This window comes from Lissotriton vulgaris, chromosome 6, assembly GCF_964263255.1.
Source record: "Lissotriton vulgaris chromosome 6, aLisVul1.2, whole genome shotgun sequence".
NCBI lineage: Eukaryota > Metazoa > Chordata > Amphibia > Caudata > Salamandridae > Lissotriton > Lissotriton vulgaris.
The window spans coordinates 1,874,572,723-1,874,597,567 of NC_141694.1; positions in this window are offsets into that span (position 1 = coordinate 1,874,572,723).

Here is a 24,845-nt window from a genome sequence, read left to right on the forward strand (position 1 = left end):
ATCCAGAATACTGCAACTTTTAAATGGGAAGTGAAGAGCTTCATGATGAAGAAATTCTCCACTTAGGATCGTTTTGATCACAACTAAGTGCAGTCCGACTACTGAACTTTTGAGACGATATGAGACTGGTGACTTCACTGAGACTAAGCTGTATACAAAATGCTACCTCAAGTAAAGGCGATCGTATATATCCACATCACTATATATTCTATCACATTGTGTAAACCAGATAAGTCTTACCTTTTATATGTTGGCGTAAATGGAATATGATATAAGTTATGCCTTAACCTACCTCTTAATGCGTAATGCACATTTGGAATGTATATCGGAATGTATATAGATCTATATGCACCCAAAGCCTATAACTTTATACCTCATATCAGTGTGTTGTTTATTATTGTGCTTACACTGTTGAACTGTAACCTGCTCTTTATGTGAAGCGCTCTGATACCCACGGGTCTTGTTCGCGCTATATAAAACTTTATAATAAATAAATAAATAAAATAAATAAATAAATATAAAACATAAGCACGAATGAAATCATAAGAAGCAACTGTATTAAATCCGATCATTTAAACCCTTAGGGTTACAAGAATCCAATTTCTTGATCCAGTGCCTCTCTCGTTGTAGTAATTGCCTTCTGTTGTCAGTACCTGGTTTCACAGAAACAACCTCCAAGACCATGACATTTTACAGTAGGAGTCACCTAATCAAAAAAATCGTCTTAAAAAATTGGCAGATGATTGAAAATGAACCTGATTTCAATGGCATTTTTTCAAAACCACTATTTGCCTACCAACGATCAAAAAATGTGAAAGATATGCTCCAATCCAAACCAATCGACAAAAATGTCACATATACCGGCACGATCCCATGTTTAAATTGTGGACACTGCAACAATATAATACATGGTAACACTCTCAACCATCCCACCACCGGCAAGTTCATTAAACTTTTCACCAATGCCACCTGCGATACGAAGAACTTAATATATATTTTGAAATGCCCATGTGGACTCCCATATGTTGGCAAAACGGAAAGAAAAATTAAGGTCCGCATGACTGAACATAAAAGCACCATCAGAAACAAAATAATGAAGGCACCGGTAGCCTCACACTTCACTTCCAACAATCACAATGTCAGTCAAATAGGATTCATGGTCTTGGAGGTGGTTTCTGTGAAACCAGCTACTGACAACAGAAGGCAATTACTACAACGAGAGAGGCACTGGATCAAGAAATTGGATTCTTGTAACCCTAAGGGATTAAATGATCGGATGGAATACAGTTGCTTCTTATGATTTCATTTGTGCTTATGTTTTCTATAAAGTGAGAAACATTCATGATTGCATAAAAAACACTTGTATTTAGTTGTTCCTAGAACATCACATACACTCAGTGTACACTTGCATTTACCCCATACAATTCTATATTTTTTTGGGAGTTTTAAACCACTATATTATCATCTTTAAATACTATTGTGTTCCATGAGCACTTTAGTTAGACGTTATTGTCTGTAGTCCGTTATTTATCTTGGCTCTTCAGACGGTGCCAACAGACCTTTCCAAGATGGCCGCTGCAATTTGTAGTCCGTTGTCTGTGTTGTTAATTTACTGGTTTAATACGCATGGGTTGCATTCACCAGCCGTTACTCCATTCTCTGAAGACGTGTCACGATTCGTATAAAAGCATTGACCTGCCGAAACCGATAACTGGTAAGAGAGCGCAGTGAGACCGATATGTTGCATGTACATAGGTCCGATTTAAGTATTTTATTTTGTGATTTCCAACTCACGAATACTATTAAACAGCTCACTTGAGCACATTCGCTGGGCATTATCGTACTATCCTCGTTGACATTGTTGAGCACAGTGCACACAAATACAGGTCCGGCAACAGCATCTGGTCATGTGAGCTTAATCCATGAACACCATTAGGCAGTTCACCCGTACGCATCCGCTGGGCACCATCACATCATTGTCACCTATACTTTGAACACAGCGTGCACACATTGTTTAGTTTTCCCTCACTATTGCACGGGATGTTCTAATCACATTTAACTTTTACACAATGAGTGTAACCAGCATGACAGTCTTGCGTACACTTTATTTAAAAAGAGGTTTCTCTACCTCACTTTCTTTAACATGATGTTTCTCTACCTCCGTATCGTTTACACAAATACATTTGTTTTCATTACAGATTGAATGCATTCCCCCTGATGAAGGGCAGAGGCCCGAAATGCATAGGGAATAACCTGAATATATCAATTTTGGAAACTGTTATGTGTTTATCAGATTAATATGAAAATGCTCAAAACAGTCCATAAATGTGATGTAACAACTGAAATGAAATAATCATATTGAAATTAAAAAGAAGAGATATTAAGTGAAATATCGTATTGAATGGTTCATTTGGATTACTCATAAATGACTGGATTTAAAAACTGAAGACGCCCAGTCTCACAAAGGAGTGCGGTTTGGGCACACTGTTACAGTTTCAACAGTGTCCTTAGTTTGCATTATATAACTATACATAGGCAAAAAAGGTGCAACAATATTGCACCCATATTACCATTGCTGGGTGGGAATACTGCACCAACACAGGGCCTAGAATGGGGATTAAATTGCCAGATGAAGGCATACCAAACCACTATCCATATTTCTTCCTACAATAGCAGGCAATTTTCCTGGCATATTTGCCAACTGCTTTTAGAACTAGATATGTGCTTAGAATTACTTGCCAACTTGTAAAAACCTTTCAGCTGAAACATCGCCAGTCAATGTGTAATAAGAGCGTTAGTAGTAGGAGTAGCAGAAGCAAATACAGAAGTTGTAGTAGTAAGAGTAGTAGTATTAGTATTAGTAATAGCAGCAATAGTCATTATAGCAATAGAAGTAATAGCATTGTCTATCCATTGATAATAGCATGATATATAGACAATTTCTAGATAGCCATAAGCTGAGGACACTGACCACAGAGGACGTTTTCGAATAGCCCTTCAAGAGAGGAAATCCCTGTTATTAGACAAGGGGGGGGGAGGCGGAGTAATGGTCGAAATATTTATCAGCCGTATCTTTGTGCCTGAGTTAATGGAGTCACTTTGGCCAAGGGGCAAACCTCTATGACATCAGAAAAGCACACAGCTCTACCAAAATATTCAATACAGTTTATGCCATTATTTGAAGACAGTTGCTGATTCCAAATTTCATGGTAACTGCTCTGCTTTATCAGGGTGTCCAAGATGCCTTAGTGACAGAGAAGAGAAAGGGTCACTTCAACTGAAGACTTAACAGCTACATGTGCAGCACACACTGAGGGAAAGGTAAGCCATTCTTATTTGATATCTATTTAGTTTAGTTAACACATGCACATTTCTGTTACTTTTTAAATGTGAATCATACACTGTGTGTGAATTCACTAAGAAGCTTAATATGGATTCAAGTGAAGTACATAATGAAAACACTGAAAATACAGTTGAGTTATGTGAAACCCATTCCAAATGGTGCACTATGTTCTTGTTACATTCCAGGAAATGTTTTGCAAAGTTTCTTCAATGCCTCTCTTACCTCCCTGTTCCTAAAATTATAGAGCAGAGGGTGCAGTGCTGGGGACACAACAACATAGAATAAGGAGATTGATTTCTCATAGTGCACATCGGAAGCCGGCCTGGGAAACAAATAAATCGCCATGCCTGTTCCATAGTAGGTAGAAACCACCACCAGGTGAGAGCCACAGGTGGTAAAGGATCTCTGACTTCTGTCCACAGATGGCATTCTCATGATGGCAATGATGATCTGGAAATAGGTGTAAAGAATGAAGCAGAGCGGTATTCCAAGACCGAAAAGAGCACAAATAGGAACTAAGATTTTCACAAAAGCATGACCCTTGCAAGTCACTCGTGTTATAGCAGATAATTCACAGAATGTATGGTCTATGATGTTATGTCCACAGAAATGAAGCTTTGGTTCAACAACCACAGACATGAGAGCAAAAAAACATCCACCCATCCATGCCATGCTGGCCAGCTTGACACAGACTCTGTGGCCTAGTACCTGTTGATAATGCAGAGGGTTACAGATTGCCACATAGCGATCCCAGGCCATCACTGCCAAGAGGAAACACTCTGTCTGGCCCAAAGCGAGGGCCAGTACCATCTGTGATTTGCATTGAGAGATGGTAATAGTGAGGCGCAGGACAAGGAGGCCTTCCAGGACAGTGGGTGTACAGGCTGACGAGTAGCACAGATCAAACAAAGCCAAGTTGCAAAGAAAGAAGTACATAGGCGAGTGGAGTCGGGCATCCTTGAGAGCAACTATGATGAAAAGACTGTTTGCAGTGAGGCTGACTAGGAACACTACCAAGAAGACCACAAACAGGACAGTCTTGATGTCTTGTTGATAGGACAACCCAACCAGGATGAATTCGGTCACCTCAGTTTCGTTCTGGTCTTCCATACGTCTTCAGTTGGTTTTCTGTAAAGGAAAAGATGCTGAAAAGAGGAGCAATGCACTCTAGTTCAAAATATGTAGGCGTAGATGAAAATATGTAACATTGTTTTTTTTGCATGAAGCAATCACAATATATGTTGCATACAGCAGGAATTTGAAGTATTGAACATTACCAACAGGGAGAGAAGCCGCAGAACATCAGGACTGATAGCTGTAATCCACCACCGAGGTATCATAATTTCCAAAAGCTTCCGACAGCTCATCGAGGAACTGCCCCTGCTTGCATAGGTGCTGATCAGGTGAGAAAGACTAGAAAAGAGGAAAGGCTATTCATGCAGAGGACATGGCTGTGAATTAGCATCTTCATAGCAGGCAAATGGAAGAGTTCTAGTATTGCTGTATTACTGCTGTTCATTCAGAGCACCATCAGCTTAATGCCAACCTCCCTATTCCAAACACTCATCAGCCAGAGGTTCCTCTAGAGAACAACTGACTTGGGTCTAAGGGAAGGAATAAGGAGGAGGAAACAAACATAAAACACTTGTTGATAATGAAAGGTGAAGCCTTTCCATCTTCTCTTCTTTTCACCTGCTGAAAACACATATCACACATTCCTAGGCAGGTACAAAACTTGACACATCAGCTTGGACTCTATTATAATTAATACAGTGATGTACTCCTGGGGTGTTCTACCCTTCTAGAAAGGCCCATTTATTCAGCCAATTTATAAACAAGGCCAGAGAAACTCCCATAGATAGAGGTGCAGGCAGATTGCTTTGCTAGATGCAGAAGGGAAAATCTTTGCAAGGCACCTTTTGGGTCATCTCCCAAAATTGGCAGAAGAAGCCAAGAGAATAACGTTTCAACAATCACGCTTCTGACAGACATATTCCTTCATGGACAATACTGTGGCCCTCTCAGAAAGCAGGAGGAGTCAAGGAGAATATATTGTGTTTTTCGTCAATTTGAAAAGGTAAATAGATCAAAGCTTGACTTGTGATGGATTGAACCAGGCCTCCCAAATCTTAAAGATCATAATTGACCTCTACAGTGACATCTGGGGGTGAAACTTTCGGATGACTGAGGACTGAAACCAAAAAATACCTGTAACAGAATATAAATGTGCTATATTTTAGATCCACTACTACTTAGCTAACACATTTCAGATCTCAAAACTTCTACAACACGACTGAGAGAATGCACTGAAACATCCGCCTGCAAAATCGAATTTATTGCATATGCTGATGATTTAATTGGGCTTTCAAACACACGGTGTGGACTTCAAGAGCAACTGACAGACTGCATGGCTACAATATAGACAATCATTTGTAGATCAATATTAAAAATAATAGAGGTTGTGGCATTTGGATGTCAAATGCCTAGATATTTGTCATTGATAGGTCCAGATAAAATGTAGCATGTGTCCAATTACACATACTGTGTGAATATTGTTGACAAACACTTTGACACATTTGTATGAAAATCGGTGTCAATACCAGAAGTGATATAAAGCTTCTCATTAAAGTATGGAGGGGGTGATGGGTCCAACACTTACATGCCAGACATTGGTAGGGAAATGTAATATAAAAATAGGAAATACACAGTGGAGTCATGTATGACACAATGGCAATAACATCATAGTTTAGTATGCATACAAAGGCAATAATATTTGTGTAACGTTTTAGACTTTTTTATCTAGCTTTTTATCCATTTGTATGGACAACAGAGAAACCCCCCAAGGCTACTGGTATGTACCCACTCTGCAATTCAGCGAGGTAAACTTTGAAACATATTATCTGTCTCTGCTTCAAGTTATTGAACATCTGTAAGAAATGCTAGAGACATACGTTAAGAACGGAAAGGATAAGTAGAAGCACCCTTCCGAAACATATGGGTCAGATGACAAAGGTTTTAACCATAACAATTAGGATTTGGGAAACAATACCTCTCATAAACTAAATATGGGGAAAGGAAGACTAAGATCAATTAATGTTATGACTCTTAAATTTGGTCTGGTTTTTATCAGTTCACTTTAACCAGTTTTGATATGTATGTATCGTAGATTATGTATGGTTCTTAGGAAACTGAAACAATAAAGAATACAACAGTAAAGACACTGTCTACATTTGGAAGTCCTAGTTATTGGGCCAGGTCACTCTTGGAGCTATTCACTATTCCTATTTTGTATTCCAAAACCTGCATTTGCATTCCAAAACCTGTGGGTATCAGAGTAAAACTGAGACAACCTCGGGTATTAAAAACAACAATCCACTGACTCCTAGATAAGTATCTTCTTCTGTGTGCCACCTCTTCAATGTACATGTTCAATAAACAGATGTGACTGTCAGGCAGTATGTAAGTATGTTTTTTATTTACATTCAATGGTTTAACTCAAGAAGCATAGGCAACTTCTTGATGCAGGTTTTTATGTTGTGGAATGTCTATAAAGCTAGAGCATCTCATTTGAAAAAAAGGTCAGATGTGCAGCAAACTTTCATCTCTAAATGGCCACTTCACTTCTAGCAAGAGATTAAAGTTTGTGAAACAGACAGCCTTCTTTCCTACCTAGATTTATGCCACACAGTTCAATGATATGCAAGGTCCAATCTTACATCAGCAGAGCTGTGTTACAGCTAAGAGCAGCATCTCACTGCTACTCACAGAGCCGGGTCCATGAGTTCCGGGCAGGAAGGAGGCAAATAACGGACGTTGTGCTGAGGCTACCAACAGTGTAGTTACCCGTAGGTGTAGACCTGATGACCATCCCTTCTATACCTCTGCTAACACTGTTAACCCTTGTTTTGTGCACTTAGGCTCACCCTCCCCAAACATCGAATCCCCCTACCCTACTCATTGCTGCTCCCTGATAATAATTATAATTGTAAATAATAATTTCAGATTTATAAAGCATGAACTTATCATCCCTAAGTGTATCCAGGCACTGGGGGCTGTCACAGATATTAATTAATTATTGCTGAGAGTCACATGACACTGAGCTGAGCTGCTGCCGGTGCCAGAGATCGGACCATGAGGGAGTGTGAGGAGATTCCGATGATGAAGTATGCAACCTCTGGTGGTGAGGGAAATCATCCTTAAAAAGTAATATCCCCTTCCAGCTAGGTTGTTTTTTCAAAGACCCAGTTGTCTTCTTGTGTGTTAGTGATAGGATTGGGATTAAACAGCTGCAGGTCTATGCATCTCCCCTGGCACTCTTTCTTGTTTCGGTACTATAGGAGCCCTTGAAAAAGATGGTTTCTGAAACTTTCGAAGCCCTTGCCCACATCTTCTAGATTGCTCCTCTTCAGTTGAAGATTGAAGGACCATTAGGAGATTACTGGCTTTAGGCCTTCCTTTTTTAAACCTTTATTTGGAGACAAGCAGGGTCAAGGGAAGTGCATACACAATACATACAGACATTCATGGCCATTACAATGGTACGTCAGAACCAAAAAATATGATATACAAGGCAATACAGGGCAGCATACCAGTCAATACAAGGAGCAACATCGGAATGCACAGTGCAAATTAGAGAGCAATGATCCAGCATGTACAGGCAAGCTAATGAAACAATACAATACGGACACAGGTGATTAGCGCACTATAAAGAAAAGCAAAGGGAACGCAGATGCAAGGGACACATATAATAAGGGTACCCGACAGGGATACGACCTCAGTTACCATCCATACACTTGTCAGAAGGGGAACTACAGCCCCCAATAGCTCGCACGGAAAGGAGACAGCGGGGCCTCACCCCAAACACTGGAAGATCAGCAGGTGCAGTGTAAAATCCCAGCCCATCAAGATGTCATCAACCAATCCCTTCACGGTCCCCTAAATCAGAATCAGAGTCCTGCACAGCTCTGGACAGGAGGTACACCTGGAGCGGGCTCCAAAAGTCCTTCGGTCTGCATCGGACAGGCATAAGGTCAGAATAGATGTTGTATTGATCCTGACAGTATATGAGGTCAGTCACCCAATCCTGAAAGCGCGGCACCCTGCCACGACCCCAGCAACAAGCAACCCTGCGCCTAGCCAGCAACAGGGCCACGTCAACAAATCTACGGTGAGAGGCAGGCACGTCCTTAGAGTAGCCCAGCAACATCACTAAGGGGTCAAATACTACCCCATCCTCCGCCATAATCTGCAGGGCCTCATGAACCTGAGTCCAATATTCTAATACACCCGCACAACTCCAAGCCAAGTGCAGGAAGTCAGCGCCTTCCGCACGACATCTAGCACACCTGTCATCTTCCGCCAAATGAAACCGTAGTTTCCTCGCCGGGGTATAATAGTACCGCTGAACAAACTTGTAGTGGATAATTTTAAGGCGACAACTAGAAGAGACATTGGCCGTGAGCCCACAACAGTACTTCCACTGCTCGTCGGTGATAGGAGCACCCAACTCGGCCACCCACTGCTCGCGCACCCGATTGGCCGGGACCGAACGCTGTCTGCGAATAGCCCCGTATAATTTCGACACCAGGTGTCGTCCATCTGAGACCAACAACACGTGGAGGGGGAGGGTAACCCCGGGCTCCGAAGGGAAATCTGAAAGCAGAGCACGCATGCCCTGCCGTAAGCGGATGAAATAGAAAAGCTCTAGAGGGGAGCAAGCAGCCGCTCCAAAGAAATGAGCCTGCGTACGGAAGGCACCCGCATGAAACAGGTCGCCCCACGTGAGGATGCCCAGACGCTTACACATTCGCTGAAACCCCGTTTCCAACAACAGCGACAGATCAGGATGATAAGACAGGGGCAGAGCCGGCGAATAAAGAAAGGAGACGCCCAGCAATCGAGCCACCCGCTTCCAAGCATCCACCGTGCACGTCACAGTCGTGCGAGGTGTCTCCACGTCGGACACCTTGCCCAGAACCATCCCCTCCAGTGGGAGCGGGTGGGCAACCCAATGTTCAGCAGCAATTTGGGGCATGAACGGCGTGGGGCGCATCCAGTGATAAGCGTAATGCGCCTGAGCGCTGAGATAATAAAGCTCGAAGTCAGGGACATCGAATCCGCCATCAGCATAGGGCAACGTAAGGGTAGCCCACGCCACCCGTGGCTGCTTGCCCCCCCAGACCAAACGCAATAGCTCGGAACGGAGCCTGCGGAAGAAATAAGCACCCGGATGATACGGAAGGTTCTGAAAGAGGTAAAGAAAGCGGGGTAAAACTACCATCTTGATAAGGGATGCCCTACCGGCCATGGAAAGAGGCAAGGACATCCACCTGGTGACATCATCTGCAAGCTTGGTAATAGCCACCCCATAATTAAGCCGAACCAATTCTTCTCTGTCCAAGGACACGACAACGCCAAGATAACGCAACTCCGAGTCACACCATTCCAGAGGGTAGTCAAGGGGAAACCTAGCTACAGCAGCAGTGAGGGGGAAGAATTGAGACTTCTGCCAGTTAATATGGACACCAGAGACCCCCCCAAAAGCGACCAGCTCTCGTAAGAGCGAATTAAGGTTGTTCTCAGGGTCTTTGACATAAAGCGTAACGTCATCGGCGTATAAAGAAATACCGACCTGTCGCTGCAGACAGTTAAAGGCGCTCTGCTGGTGAAACTGACGAATCCTACAGGCCAGTGGCTCAATGGCTATAGCAAACAAGAGGGGCGAGAGGGGGCATCCCTGTCGGGTCCCTCTCGTAAGAGGGAACGAGGGGGACAGCACCCCATTCACCACCACCTTCGCCATCGGATCAGTGTATAAGAGCTTAACCCATGAGATGAAGATCCTGGGGAAGCCCATTCGACAAAGAACATCAATTAGATAGCCCCACTCAACAGAGTCAAACGCCTTAGTGGCATCGAGAAAGATGGCGGCGACCGGGACAGTAGGATCAATGGTTGACACAAGCGAGAACAAGGTGCGAAGATTGTGGGAGGTAGCACGGCCAGGCACAAATCCCGACTGGTCAGGCAGTACAATAACGGGCATGAGTTCGGCAAGTCGTACTGCCAATACCTTCGCGAGAATTTTGACATCGCAGTTGAGCAATGAGAGGGGTCTATAAGAGCCCACATCCAACGGATCCTTACCCATCTTAAGCAGCGACGTAATGGCGACCTCGCGCATGGAGCCCGGCAAACGCCCCTCCTCCAGGGACTCATCGAAAACCTCACGCAGCACGGGGGCCATGATGTCCACATAACACTTATAAAATTCAGCAGGAAGGCCATCCAGACCGGCGGCCTTCCCATTAGACAGAGACATGATGGCATTCCTGACCTCCTCCACCTCCAGGGGCCTGCCTAAGAACTCCCGATGGCCATCCGATAACCAACAGAGTGCCAGCTCATCGAGAAATCCGCCGTATCGAGTCTCACCCGTCTGCTGAGTCGTGTAAAGGTGCTTATAATGGTCAAGAAAGGTACGCTGGATCTCCGACGTGTCTCGGCAGCGAGTGCCATCCGGCGACACCAATTCCAGCACGTCAGACCCATGCCTTGGATGTCTAGTAAGGGCAGCGAGGACCTTACCGGGCCGCTCCCCTTCACAGTATCGCCTCGCCGTCCAGTATTTCCCCCTATGCTTAGCCTCTCTAGCAGCTTCCTCCTCATAGTCGGAGAGCTTAGTACGGAACTGCACCAGAAGGTCGGGATCAGAGTCAACCTGCATCCTGCGTTCTAAGTCTCGCAAATCTGCCTCCAAGCCCTCGAGGGTCCGAACAATCAGCCGAAGTACTCCACAACTTTTAGAAATAGTGACACCCCGGATAGTGACCTTGAACGCCTCCCAAATGACCTCGACGCTGTCCACAGAGCCTTTGTTCCTAGGGAAGAACGCCTCTACCTCCACGCCAAGCTCCTCCCTGAACACCGGGTCAAGCAAAGCAGTCGGAAACAAACGCCAAGGTGGGCGCGGCCTATGCAACCCGGGGACGGATAGTACAACCTTCACCGGACAGTGATCAGAATACGTCCGAGCCAGATGTGTAGCCTCCCGTAGGCCAGCTCCCAGCCCCCTAGAGAGAAACACATAATCCAGTCTTGCCCATGAACGAGCATGTGTGGTGTAATGAGTGCCCTCCTTGGTGGCAGGGTGGGCGTACCTCCAGCCATCGACCAGCCCGGCCTCTTCCACAATCCCACGTAGCACTTCTCTGGCCTGTACATTATACTGAGGGCTCCCCTCCGATCTATCCAACTGGGCATGAAATGCAAGATTGAAATCACCTCCCCACACAATGTAAGTGGCATCCACAGCAAGAACATGACCCCACAAAGTGACAAAGAAACTTGGCGTATCAACGTTAGGAGCATAGCAATTAACAAACAAGACAGTGTTCTGCCCAAGCCGCCCCCACAGTAGCACATATCGCCCCTCAGGGTCCCCAACAAATCCCAGTTCCTGAAATGCGAGCGATCTTTTAACAAGGATAACAACCCCCCGAGCATAAGAAGAATAGGAAGCAAACCTCCTGGCCGCAGCCCACCTCCCGCCAAAGTTGGGGGAAGGAGCGGGACGCAGATGCGTCTCCTGGAGGAGAGCAACATGAATAGCATGCCTGTCCAAGTACTGGATCACACTACGACATTTCCTGGCATCATTAAGTCCCCGTACATTCCAGGACAGAATCGATATCTGATCTATAACAGCAGTCGACATTACCCAATTTCAGGGCCCAGCGGGACCCAATAAGCAAACACAGGGCATCCAACCACCAGCAACAGCCAAAAACAGGTCCACACCCTAGGGCGCAGACACCCCCCCACAGACACTCCGCACAGTCCCCAGCCATCTCCAAACCAATCAACCAAAACCACAACGACCCCCCCCCAGCCAAACCGCCCATGCAACACGCACTCAGAACATACTGCACGCCGCATGCCACCAATCCATCTCACGCGACCCACAACTAGCACACGTGTTTCTCTTACATAGCACACCCCATCACGTGGCAGCCTAAAATGGCGGCCAACGCATCCTGGCCCAAGTTGGACGGCAAAACGGACCACATGATCAGTGCCGCCAGATGAAGAAATGAACCAGCCTAGATAGCAGACATAGCGCCACGCCCATACATCCAGACAGCAGCAGCACCTATTGTACCGACCCAGAGGTTCCGGGCAATCACACATGGACAACTTCACTCCCGCCCCATCCACCCACCTGAGATCACCCCAACAGTCAGGCCACACGCGTCCCCACCCCCCCCCATTCCCCAACAAACATCCAGTCAAACAACAAAGGACTAGAATCCAAACCAAAGGTACACATGGGGCACACCCTCCGGGGAACCTTCCAGAGGTGCACGACACCACTCCCCCACGCCACGCCAGTGTCCGCGCCAACAAGCGTCAGACGGCCCCAGGCGCCGCGCGGAGGGGTGGGTGCCCGGAGCGCAACATCAGATAGCACCATCCCGCGGTGCCACCCCGACCCCAGGAAACAGCAAGCACTCACGCAGCTCATGAAAGACATGACCCTCGCTCCAACAAAAGTAAAAGCGGGCAATAGGAAGGCCGCAAATGCGGAGAAGGAGGGCAACAAAACTAAATATGAAAGTCACGCGACCAGAACACTCTAAAAACAGGAAAAAGAGAGCCAAAGTCCAAAGTCACCACAATCAGGCGACCTCCTCCTCAGCCGCTGAATGTTCGTCCTCAGGGCCTCGATCGCCTCCCCGGTCCGCAGCTGCCCGCTCGCGCTGGAGGCGCTTCGCAAAATCCTCAGCATGCTGTGGGTTGGTGAAGAAATGTTGTTTAGCCTGGTGCGTCACTCTAAGTTTAGCAGGGTATAGCAGGGCATAGTCTACTTGCAGGTCCCGAAGCTTCCTCTTCACCCCCAGGAACTTACGACGCTGATCCTGCACCATCGGCGTGAAGTCAGGGTACATGGTGAAAGACACTCCTTCGAATGAGAGGGCCCTGTTAGTGCGGGCGGCCTGGAGGGCGGCGTCCCGGTCTCGATAGTTCAAAAGGCGCGCAATAATGGGGCGCGGTGCAGCCCCAGAAGCCGGCCGAGGTCCCAGTGTCCGATGTGCTCTCTCAACGATGAACTGGGATGAGAACACTTCCGCACCAATGGCGTCCACAAGTAGCCTCTCCACATAAGTCTCCATTTTGCCCACATTCGTGGATTCCGGCACACCTACAATGCGCACGTTGTTGCGCCTACTCCTCGCCTCCAACTCCTCGTTCTTAGCGGCAATGACACGCAAGATATTGTCCATTCTCGCCAGTTGGGTGGTATGGGTGGTCGCCGTGTCATCATGGTCCGAAATGCGCTGTTCCGCCGCCGTCAAGCGCTCCTCGTGCACATCCAACTTCTGGACAACCGCATCCATGCGCGATGATATCTTGTCCACTTTGTCCACTATCGTGGCAAACCCCTGCCTCATCTCCTGCATCATTTGGGCAAAGTCCGGCGGCGGCGGCTGCGGGACACTATCAGCGACATTCGGGGGGGGGGACCGCGAAGTTCCAGCGTCCTGGAGCAATCGCGTCGCCCGCCTAGCCCCTCCTGAATCAAAGGACAGTTTGGATTGTTTAGTGTCCGGCTTCCCCATAATGGTGCGCTAGAGTTGTAATGGGGGACAAAGAGCAAATAGGGTCGAAAGCGGACCAAGGGTAAGGCCACAAGCAAAAGGCTCGAATCGTGGGGGCACGAGCAGGCCAGCGCGCCCCGCCACACCCAACGACGAGAGAATGGCCGTCCCCGCTCCAAGGCCCAAGGAGCGAGCCCCCAGAAACCAAGAAGAAGATCCTTGGCGCCTCCGTGTGCAATGGTATACGGGCAGGCAGATGCAGGAGCCAAGAGATAAGTCCGACAGCAAACCGCTTGCCCAGCGAGCGAGCGGGCCCCGATGAAGAGGGGCGGAGCAAGGCCTACAACACACGTGCAGAGCCCCGGACTGGCATGAGCAACGACGCCGGGCCAAGGGGCATCAGACTTCCAGAGCGCAAGTCGGGGAAACTTGGGGTCCCCGTAACTTCGGCCAGCAACCTCCAAACGGCCCAGGAATTGGACCGTGGGTGGTCAGTCGGTATCCCAGTAGATCCGTGGGGTCAGATCAGGGCGCAGCGATGGTCATCAGGATCTCTAGGTGGATAATAGCTCCGGGCAGCGGGAGCCTCACGACAGTGCGGCCATTCCGCAGTGCGCCCTCTAGCGCCCCCCGGCTTTAGGCCTTCCTTTCCTATATATTTTCCCACTGGAGTAGAGAATCAAGCATCCTCTTCATCGTAATCTGGTGATGGCCAAGATGAAAAAAACAATGGTGAATAGACTGAAAATGAGTACCTCTGGAAGGTGGCGTAGAGGCCATGTTGCACTGGCAATTGTACGATTAAGAAAGCTCCTGGAACACCGTCTATAGGTCACTTGCAGAGACAGACAGGGAAAAGGCCCTTCTTCCACTACCACCAACACCGATATTTGTCCCCCGGGGAAGAGGGAGAATTGTGGTGCTTCTTTTGTGAGTGTTTGCTCAAAGTGACAGCAAGCAGGATATGAGCCTTCAGCAAAAGTCCCCAAGAGATTCCTTCTTAAGTAGCCCATGGGTCTTGAGGCATGGGCAATAAGATATGGTGCCTATCTACAAAAAGCAGACCCTAAAATAAAACCCTAATCTACCAATTTTAAAAAGGAAAAACACCAGTAAAATTGGTATCTGAAAAATCTCCACAACTATAGCCATAAGTAGATGTACCTTGGTTAATTAATTGGGAGAAAAAAGGCTGGAAGCTAAAATGTGTATTTTAACACAGGCTCTGCCTAGCCTCTGTAAGCCTCATACTGCTATGGTCACCAGGCTATAAGCAGAATGACTCTAACATGGCCCGTCATACAACACTATGATCAGTGTCAATTGGTGGGCGACAGAACTTACAAAATGCAGCTTTAATGTTTCAGTGTATAAGCCACATGGACCACTACTGAAGCTTAGTAAAAACAGGTCCCTGCATAGTTTACAAACAAGCATTGGCAATGCAATAGGTCTCGCATTTACGAGAGTTTGAGCTATTGGCAATGTAAATGACAATGCCTTTCATTTCCATGTGCAAGGCTTGGAAGAACCAGCTACTGCAGCTGATATCTGATGCAGAAAGATGGACTTATCCAATCTTAGTATACGTCACTTTTTTGTCTTCTACCCATTGACAACGCAATACCCACTCAGCTTTATCCATAATATGTTTCAAGTTGTAATGTTAATCTACCTCCTGCTCTCTGTACAGTACGCCAATGTCCATTGTATAAGGTATGCATTATCAAAATATATGTAGAATTAAATAATATATAATTAGATTAGAAATTCTTTTGAATGGAGTCAGACAATTTAAGGGCGAGTTGATTGATGAATGATTTGATCAATTATTTGAGAGAACTGATCATGCCAGCTTGGCTTCGGGCTTAAATATAATTGCAGCACAATGACCAAATCTGAAAACATGACTTCCCCCATTGAGCGCGACATGAGTGTGTTGAGTCTGACAAGGATAATGCCAAGGAGTTGCTAAAATTGTGCAAGTTGGTTTTGGAGGGCTGTATATTTTTTGCGAGAGACAGTTGACGTTGAGAATGGGAGTGCGTACCAGTGAGCTTGGCTGTCACTGTGGTAGTTAGTGGTTGATGGGGGTGCACTAGGGCAGTTATGACGAGCAGAGTGGAAACCAATCTTCCAGTAAAGCAGAGGCCGCAGCAGCAAATCTGCCACAAAAACAGGTCAGTGTGTTTGTTGTGTTGGCTTCATAAAATTATTGATCTGCTTCAGAAAGGAGATGGGGTCAGTGTATTTAGACAGGAGTATCAATGGTTTAAGACGCAACTGTAATTAATGAGTGTGTAAGAGAGGGATCACTCCATAATGTGCTTTTGAGGAGTTCAAGAACGGAAGCGCTCCATTGGTTCCACACGTGCCCGCGGGAGATAGAACCTCAGTTAGTAAACCATTGAGCGTCTAGCAGCAAACATGGGAGCCTAAGAGAAAATAGGTCTCAGAGGAGCATGGACAGAGCATCAGTTATTAGTTGAATGGATGGCCTAAAAATCTTTGTATAGAATTTTTGAAGTTATTTCAACTTCTGAGGATTCTTAATACTCCCAAACGTAGGAAGTAGACAACAGTGGAAGTCAGTAGTCCTGTGAGGTTACAGCCAGGCCATTGGCCTTATATTTTTCAGTTCTGAATGTCAACGTTGCTACGTAGAAGACAGGACAGCATATGGGATGTGAAATGGGCCCAGTCTTTGCAGAATGCCTAGAGTACGTGAGGTAATGAGACATTCAAGGGAAGATAAGATGGATGACGATCATCTAAAATTACTCCTAGGGATCCAAAAAGGGAAGCAATATGTTCAAGACACTGCAGAGCATGGAGATCTGACTCCCTGATTCATGTTTTGGAGAGGTTTTTTTGGCTATTTTGTTTTAAAAAAAGTAAAAAATAACAAGAAGATTTCCATAAAGCATTGAGTACAGATTTAAACGCATTGCAAACTTTGGTTTCTTCTGTCAATGAGCAACTGCATTTGCTACAGGACTCAATCAATCGCATAACACCTGCCAATGGGAGTGGAGCACTTTACAACAAACAATATCCTACAGAACAGAGCATTGAAATACACACGTACAGTAGCTTAGAGAGGTAGCAACTGTTACTATCTCTGCAGTAACTGAGAACAGTAAGCAATAAGGTGTTGGTGGAGCATGTATGAATCGAGGGCCAAGGTGCATTAGTACCTTGATGGCAGTGGAACAAGAACATTTAAGTGGCAAAAGAAGGTAACAGACAAGGTACACGTCGAACATCAAGGGGGGCATGCCAGATTAGTAATGCATTTTCAAAAAAAGCTTGATCCATGACTTTAGATTTTGGTGCCAGACTGACAGACAGAAGGATGGATGTGTGGTGATTGTTGTTGCAGCAAGGTGCTATAAACAAATAAGCTGTTTTAGAGTCAATGCTTTAAAAGGTGATACATTGTTTGACCCTGATGCACACCTTTTGGGAAAATAGTAATATTTCATGATAATTAGTTCCTCTGCTCCTACAGATTTGTAGGTTCCCAGCACCGTAACTAACAGGAGGAAATTACCCAAGTCAACGGTACCCAAGTTATTAACATCAGCAGCATGAAGGGGCTGAACTTAAAATGAAACAGCAAAGCATGCAGGACAAGAAGCCTAACTGACACCCCTATAAGTAGAGGACCAGGTGATTTAAAAGCACACTTCACAGAGAAAAACATTGGCAAAGCCAATATGTCTAGTATTGGCTGAGAAAACGTTGGCTTAGCCAATGCATATTTTGCTTGTGAATGGGTTTTGTATAAAGACAAGTATTGTGTAAACACAAACACTGCTTAAAGGCCTGTTTTTATGTAGGAACGCACATTGCACCAGAAGTTCTTTTAAGGATGGAGCGTATCGATTGACATAATACTTATTGGTGCGTTTCATGAGGGCAAGGGTGCATTAGTGCAGAGTTCATGAGTATATCACTAGGCCTGGGTGGAGTTTGCAGAAGCGGAACTTCGCAAAGTGACCAAAGTACTCCACTGAGCTACGCAGAGTTCCACAAGCGGCGGTGTGCGTTTGGTCAATGCCGTTGGCATTGATTTTCCGCACTGGGTGTTTATCTAGCATTGTAAAACCCAGTGCAAACTTCGCCATACGCACCACAAGAGAGCGTTGCTTCTTTTCTTGCAGCTCGAGTAGATTTTCAACCTGAGTGGCAGCTTTCTCAACTGAAAAGGAAGGTTTCTCAACATGAGTGGTCGCAACCATCCAAAACTACCTGTGTTGATGAATCTCACATAGAGGTATATTTTCCTCACTCGTGCTTGCCAACTTGATATTGACGAGCGAGGAAAAAACTCCGCTCCGAGTGAGGAAAACTCTGTATGGAGCGGAGTTCACTGCCAAGGCCTATGTATCACTGAGTTTGAGAGTTATGGTCATTGTAAGATTCCCATGAGGCCTGGAGTCACCTGGTAGTGAATGATGCAGGGAGTGGGTTACCGCAGTTGAGTTTGGGAGTGATTGCCATGGAGAGACTGTACGCTTAGGAAGGGTCTGATTAGTTGTGGGAGCAACTGTAGTATGTTGCAGTTTCAGACTGAACGTATGAAGGGGTCAAACAGTGGATTCAGGGCTGAATAGGTCATTCAACATTGGGATTAACTCGGGGATTGTGAAAGTGATGACATCGCAGTTTTTCCTATCCATGACAGCAGTCTGTTAGGTAATCCAGAGTATGAGGCTGTGACACAAAATGGCGACTCAAGCTGCATTACCCGAGTGAACCATAGGCACTGTCAGTTGATGAATCTTGGCATCTGCGCGTTTTAGAATGACCTTGCAAGTTTGGATGAGAATTCTGAGTAAGACAAAGATAACGTGCCAAAGGCCCATAGTGTCTGACCAATGCGTCCAGCAAGTTTGGCAGCCACCGTATCCATGGCACAAGATGTCACTGTCTGAACATGAGCCTGGGAGAGGCATGAAGAACAAAACAACAAATCAACCAAGACTCGAGGTGCTAACAACATGCAGGACATGGCGGCCGGGCATTCCGGAACCAGATCCAAATGCAGGTATTTTTTGTTCTCGCCTGGACAGCGATGTTTTAGCAGCAAAATCCCAAGGGCGGCAAAACAGACATCCCATGCCCTTTGACCCCGATCCCAAAACGTGAAGAGTCAACACACAACTTGACAAGTGTCAAGCCCACATTCTCTTTATTGCTGTCAAGCTTAGATGACAGGACATTAGTTACAGTCCTCAGAGACTGCATGAGATATAAACACACAATATATTAAAATAGTTCCTTGTTGTTACCAAGGGGTGCAATTGTTGTGTCACAGTTTGGCAGCGGTTGTGTCTGTGAGTATGTCAGTAAACGTGAAGGCTCACGTGCCAGTGAGGTAGGTGGGAACTCAATTTGTCAGTAACAAAATTGATATCTTTGAATTATGGACCCAGGCGAGTATTGGTAAGATCCTAGTCGGATGACCTGCGCGCTCTATCAGTTAGTTACTAATCTGGTGTTTTTCGTTAAAGTATTTTTTTCCAAGGTGTACTTTCGGAACGTTTTTTGTCACCAAGTTTTAGAGTGATTCATTCAGTAGTGAATTTTTGTTACACTTATTGATTTTAGGAGTCTTACAGGCTGTCTTGGTTGCGAATGTGTCAGAATTTAAGGCACAGTGGCAGTGCGTTATGGCGACTTTTAGGAGTAAATGATTCACAGTGTGTTGTGTGTTGTTGGGACACAATACTGATAGTGACTGTCTAAGTTAGTGTAGGGGGCTTCAGTGTCTGTGAGGGTAGGGTTCTCAGTCAAAGTTCCTTAAGTTGATTTTAAGTCACCCGGGAGTAAACATGTCAGTGTGCATGATAAGAGACGGTGTTTAAGAAGTAACTTTAAAGCAACTGTCGGTGAATTTGTGGGTGAAAGATGGAATGAGGGTGTTACACCAGTGAACCTATATTTAAGTGTGCAGTAGTGTGCACAGGAGTGATTGTGTGAGTGAGTGTGGATATAATTGTTCATGTATGTGTGAGGGTGAATCCACGAATGCTCTGGTTCTTTGCTCGGGGCTTGCATGGGTTTACAAAACAAGTAAGAGCGAGGACTCAAAACCCGCTTCTTAATGTCCACAGCTGCCGAAGATGCAGACGGGGATAAGTTTTGTGCTGAGTACCGACGTGGAGAGGATAGCCCCCAGGTGAACCATCCCTGACCGCACCTTGAAGGTTCTCTGTCAGTGGCAGTGCTCCTCACTCCTCCTGCTCTATACTCTGTCCCAGCAAAGCTCAGACCCCTTTTTAACTCCCTCCAAGGCTGGCAGAGCAGCCTCGCCTCCCAGCGTACATGCAAAGTTTCACAAAGCTCCCCCACTTCAGAGCCTCTCATCACACAAAGAAAGTGAATCACCTCCGGGAAGGATGAGGAGCCAGCGAGTGAGGTCATAGCCAGACACAGGAAGGCTGAAGGTGGTGGGAGGGGCTGGGGCAATTGTTAAAGCTACCCTTACGAAGCCATACTCTAAAGGTGTTAGGTAGTTTAAATGCAGGTTGAGTAGCTACAGCAGTCGAAGTGTATTAAAAAAATATTTGCAATGCTACAGCTCTGCATTTAAATGCGAAACCTATGGCATTGCAAACAAACGGCAGCATTATCCCTGCTGCTTTAGGTTTAAAGCATTTTTATTGAAACAAAAAGAAACATGGGGAAGGGAAGTAGGAGGTCAAGGTTACATACAGTACAATGAAAAGAAAAAGAGACATGTTGCAGCAGTTCTGGTCGGAAGGGGGGAGGTTGGTGGTCCAGGAGGGGAAGGAAAGGCATCAGCTGTAAGGCGCACAACCCTCCTATATTCCCCAACCTCCCAACCAAAGCTAAGTGCGAGTAGCTTCCTGCAACACCGCAAAAAACAACGCAGTCCCTCCAAGCCCCCTTCCCCAAAAAAGGGAAAAAGAAGGAAACAATACCCCAACATCCCCGTCCAATAGCCCGTAATAGAAACATCCACCCCAGACAGCCCACCCCCATCCCCTAATCCCCCCAGCCCCATCCCTCCTAATCCGCCGGGACCGCCGGTGGCGTCAGCCTAAGAAGGCGCAGGTACCTCGGACATGTGAGCTCCCGGAATTCTGTGGACAGTAGTGCCAGGAAGGGGTGCCAGAGCTCCTCGAACTGATCTACATTACCAGCCACTGTAAGCGACATCTTCTCCATACCCAGTACCTGCCAGAGTCTATGTAGCCAACCAGTGATGGAGGGGGCAGTGGAGGTGCGCCAGTGGACAAGGATATTTTGGACCGCTGAGCCTAGCGCAATAGCAATCTGTCTACCTCTACGGGACTTCAGCGGGTACATTAAGTCGCTGGGAAGGCCTAGCAAGACATACGCCGGGAAGCGCGGCAGTTCTATCTCAAAGTGTCTATCCACCTCATCCAAGACCTCTTTCCAGTAAGCAGTCAGTACCGGGCAATCCCAAAGAATGTGCGATAGAGTACCCTCCTGTCCGCAGCCCCGCCAACATCCCTTGTCGGTGAGTTTGTGCATCTCATAGAGCCTCTCCGGGGTGTAATACCAGTAGGTGGACACCTTAGTAAAGGTCTCCGTCAGCCCAGTGTGGTACGCAGAGTGCCTCGCCCGATATGCGATCCTGTCCCACTCCTTGTGGCTCAGGGTCCTGCCCAACTCTCTGTGCCAGCGCTCCCTCCCCGGATTATGGTAATGAAACGTCGGGGGTTGGAGAAATTTATACAGATCGGTAATAAGCTTGGCGTCCGAGGTCCGGGTCACTAGCCACCGCTCGTAAGGTGTGATTTGACGGGCTGCGACGTCGCGCACTTGGGGTTGGAGAGCCCAGTGGCGGACCTGCATGTAGCGCAATCTGTCTACCTCCGTCAGACCAAATTCCTGTCGGAGTTGCTGGAAAGGAAGCACGCCCTCCGGCCCGTAAATCTGAAAAAGTGCCCTGCAACCTGCACTCACCCAGTGGGAGAAAGCTCCCGGCTCTAAGCCCGGAGTAAAGTCCGGGTTACCAACTATGGGTGTAAACGGTGATGGGAAGGTAGTTAGCTCGCGAAGCTCGCAAACCGCATCCCACACCCTGACGTAAATAATTAATTTACTCTCTTAATTTCTATGCAGGTAAGTACTTAATCAATAATAACTCAAGTCGGAAAGAAAGAACCAGAGTCCGTGGTGTTAGAGTTCTTAGGGGTTTTATTCCTCAAAAAGGAATGGTCAGGACCATAATATCATGTTCTTCCCACCGCAGGGGTGGAAGAAGGGATAGAGCGCTACATTTTATTGACAGTACATAGCTTATATACTTAATTCATGTCATAGGAAACAGTTATAGTAGGCGAAACAGCTGAGAGAAGACAAGATAACAGTATACACGTGTTACTAGTACGTAATCAGAAGGCGTGGACTAGGCGTGAACTGGAGGTGTGTGCTAGAAACGTCACAGGTAGGTGTCACAAAAGGGGTGGCACTAACAGAAATGTTGCAATGTCAGCAGAAATTGGAAACTTGGATGCGCGCGCAGCTGCATGACGTGTGATAGACGTGAAACTGGAGGGTGCAGGGGGCTTGACATTTGCACCGACGAAAAGAGACAGAAGTCTGGCATGTCAGATCAACTTGTGCTTCTATCATATCGGATATCTGGTGTTTAGGAACTGAGCTATCTGGGCAGAAAGGTCTCTAGGGCAGAAGCTATTCTATACTGACTGTGAGTGCGTGTATAAGCGCCTGAGTGTCTGTATGAGAAGCGTGGGGGCATGGGCCTTCCATGGGAGCATGGCAACAGAAGCTATGAATTACTTGCACTGAGACAGGTCGGCCCTTTGGCTCTGCAGCTGAGGAGGATGTTTACTTAAACTAGTAGGCAGGAATGCATTTTCGAGGAGCAGATCAGATAATTCGAAGGTTGAAGTCAGTCTTGGCAGAAAACAGGCTGAGCTGAGCGCGAGGGGCCGCGCTGGAAGTAAGTCAGAGTTCACGGGCACAGAGGCAGCCTGGGCTGAGGCTGTCAGAGTCAGAAGCCAGAAAAGAGGCTCGATGGCAGAAATTCAGGGCCTACTTCGCCAAAGCAGAAAAACATGGAAGGCATACTACAAAAAGACGTTGGCATAGCATACTTAGGAACGGACTATTTAATCCATTCAGGGTGGATCTGAAAGAGGACATGTTAACGTTGGACGCAAATGTATTTGCGTCTTCATAACTGACACAGGAGGGAAGTTACATGCACTTTAACTCGTACATGGAGACGGTGGGGTACACGCTAGGGAACACAACTTGACCAGAATTTATATTTCCTCATTCCCTCCTTGTTCCCTACGGACCCTTCATGATATATCAATCATCATAAATTGATCAGTTTGTTCTTGTAACATAATTTGTTCGTCTCTCTTCCGTTGGAATGTTCAATGCACGATGTGGCACACAGTCCACATATCGCCGGCCCACACTGTAGGCACAGGCAGCAGCTGAATACTATGACAAGGCCAAAACCTAAGAAGGATAGGATCTTCCATCCCCAAGCAGTTAACGTTGTCCAGAACCAACCGGACCAAGTCCAGGTGCCTGGATTCTGATGTATCTGATTTGCAATTTTATGCAGACGGGTAATAGCTTGATATACAGATGGCGCGTTTTGTGGGATGAAAACACAGCAACTTGACCCGATGACCTTACAGGCTCCACCTCTATCTGCCAAGATGACGTCAATAACAAGACGATTTTGAAGGACAACAACCCGCATAGCAGATTGCTCCTCTGTTAGGTTACCTAAGGCGGAGGCAGTTTCATGTACTACAGCTTCAAGTGTTCTAGTTAATCTACGTATTAATTTACTGTTTTGGACGGGGCCTAAAAAAAAAAAGAATCCTTTATTAAAATCAGTGTACTGTTCCCATGCCGTTTCTGTATAGTCGACAAGTGGGATATCTCTTCTGGGTCTATTCTTTACTAGATTTGTGTTTCTGTGGTAATCAGGAGGGGCTAGAAAAACAGGTGGCAGAAGGAATGCAATATAACAAGTACCATCCCAATCTGGAGGCAGACGTATGTATGCGGTATGACCGCAAACAAAATAGGAATGACTGATAGCTTTAAAGGACGATTTACCATGATCACTGAATTCGACCACAGTAGTGCATTTACTATGACCTAAGTGTACTGAACCTTTCTTTTTGACACATAATTCACCAGTGACTGGTAATACTAGCATAGCGGGCAGGACTGGTGGAGCTTCGGATTCAATAGTAAGGATCATGAGGCTAATTGTGTAATTACCTAATCCATATACTTCATTTTCTAGATCAGTTCCTATTCGAGTGGGGAGTCCCTCCTTATCAGGGTAACAGACGTCGAGCAGGACCAAGTTCAAGTTTCCCCAAACCCAGCCCCCATCGAAAACAGCAATATCAGGATCTAAGGAATTAATTATTTTAAACCATGCCCCACAGGAGCCATTGTGAGTGAACGGGTACGGAAAGAGGGGAAGGGCTCCCTTGTAGTTCTGGTAGGGAGGGAGTCGGCCACATATCCAGCAGTCTGTAGCATTGTTAGTCTGATGGGAGTGGTGTAACATACTAATGAATGTGTTGTTGCGCAGCGCAAGTCTGTATGACAGTTCATGTGGAGGTAACTCACTAAAAGTGTGTTCAGCAGAGACATTGTAAACAGATTGTTCACGCCTGAAAATAGGGTAGTAGATAGGTAGAAGGATGCTAGCAACAATAATTAAAATACTCAGAATAAACATGATTAATAGTGTCACTATACAGTGACTACGAAGTGATTTGCAATATGCACTTTTCTTAATTTGTCTCTCTCTCTCTCTATCTCGATCCAGGGGATACATGTCAGAAACTATTTAACCGATTCACCTAGGGGAGGACTTAAACAATTAAACT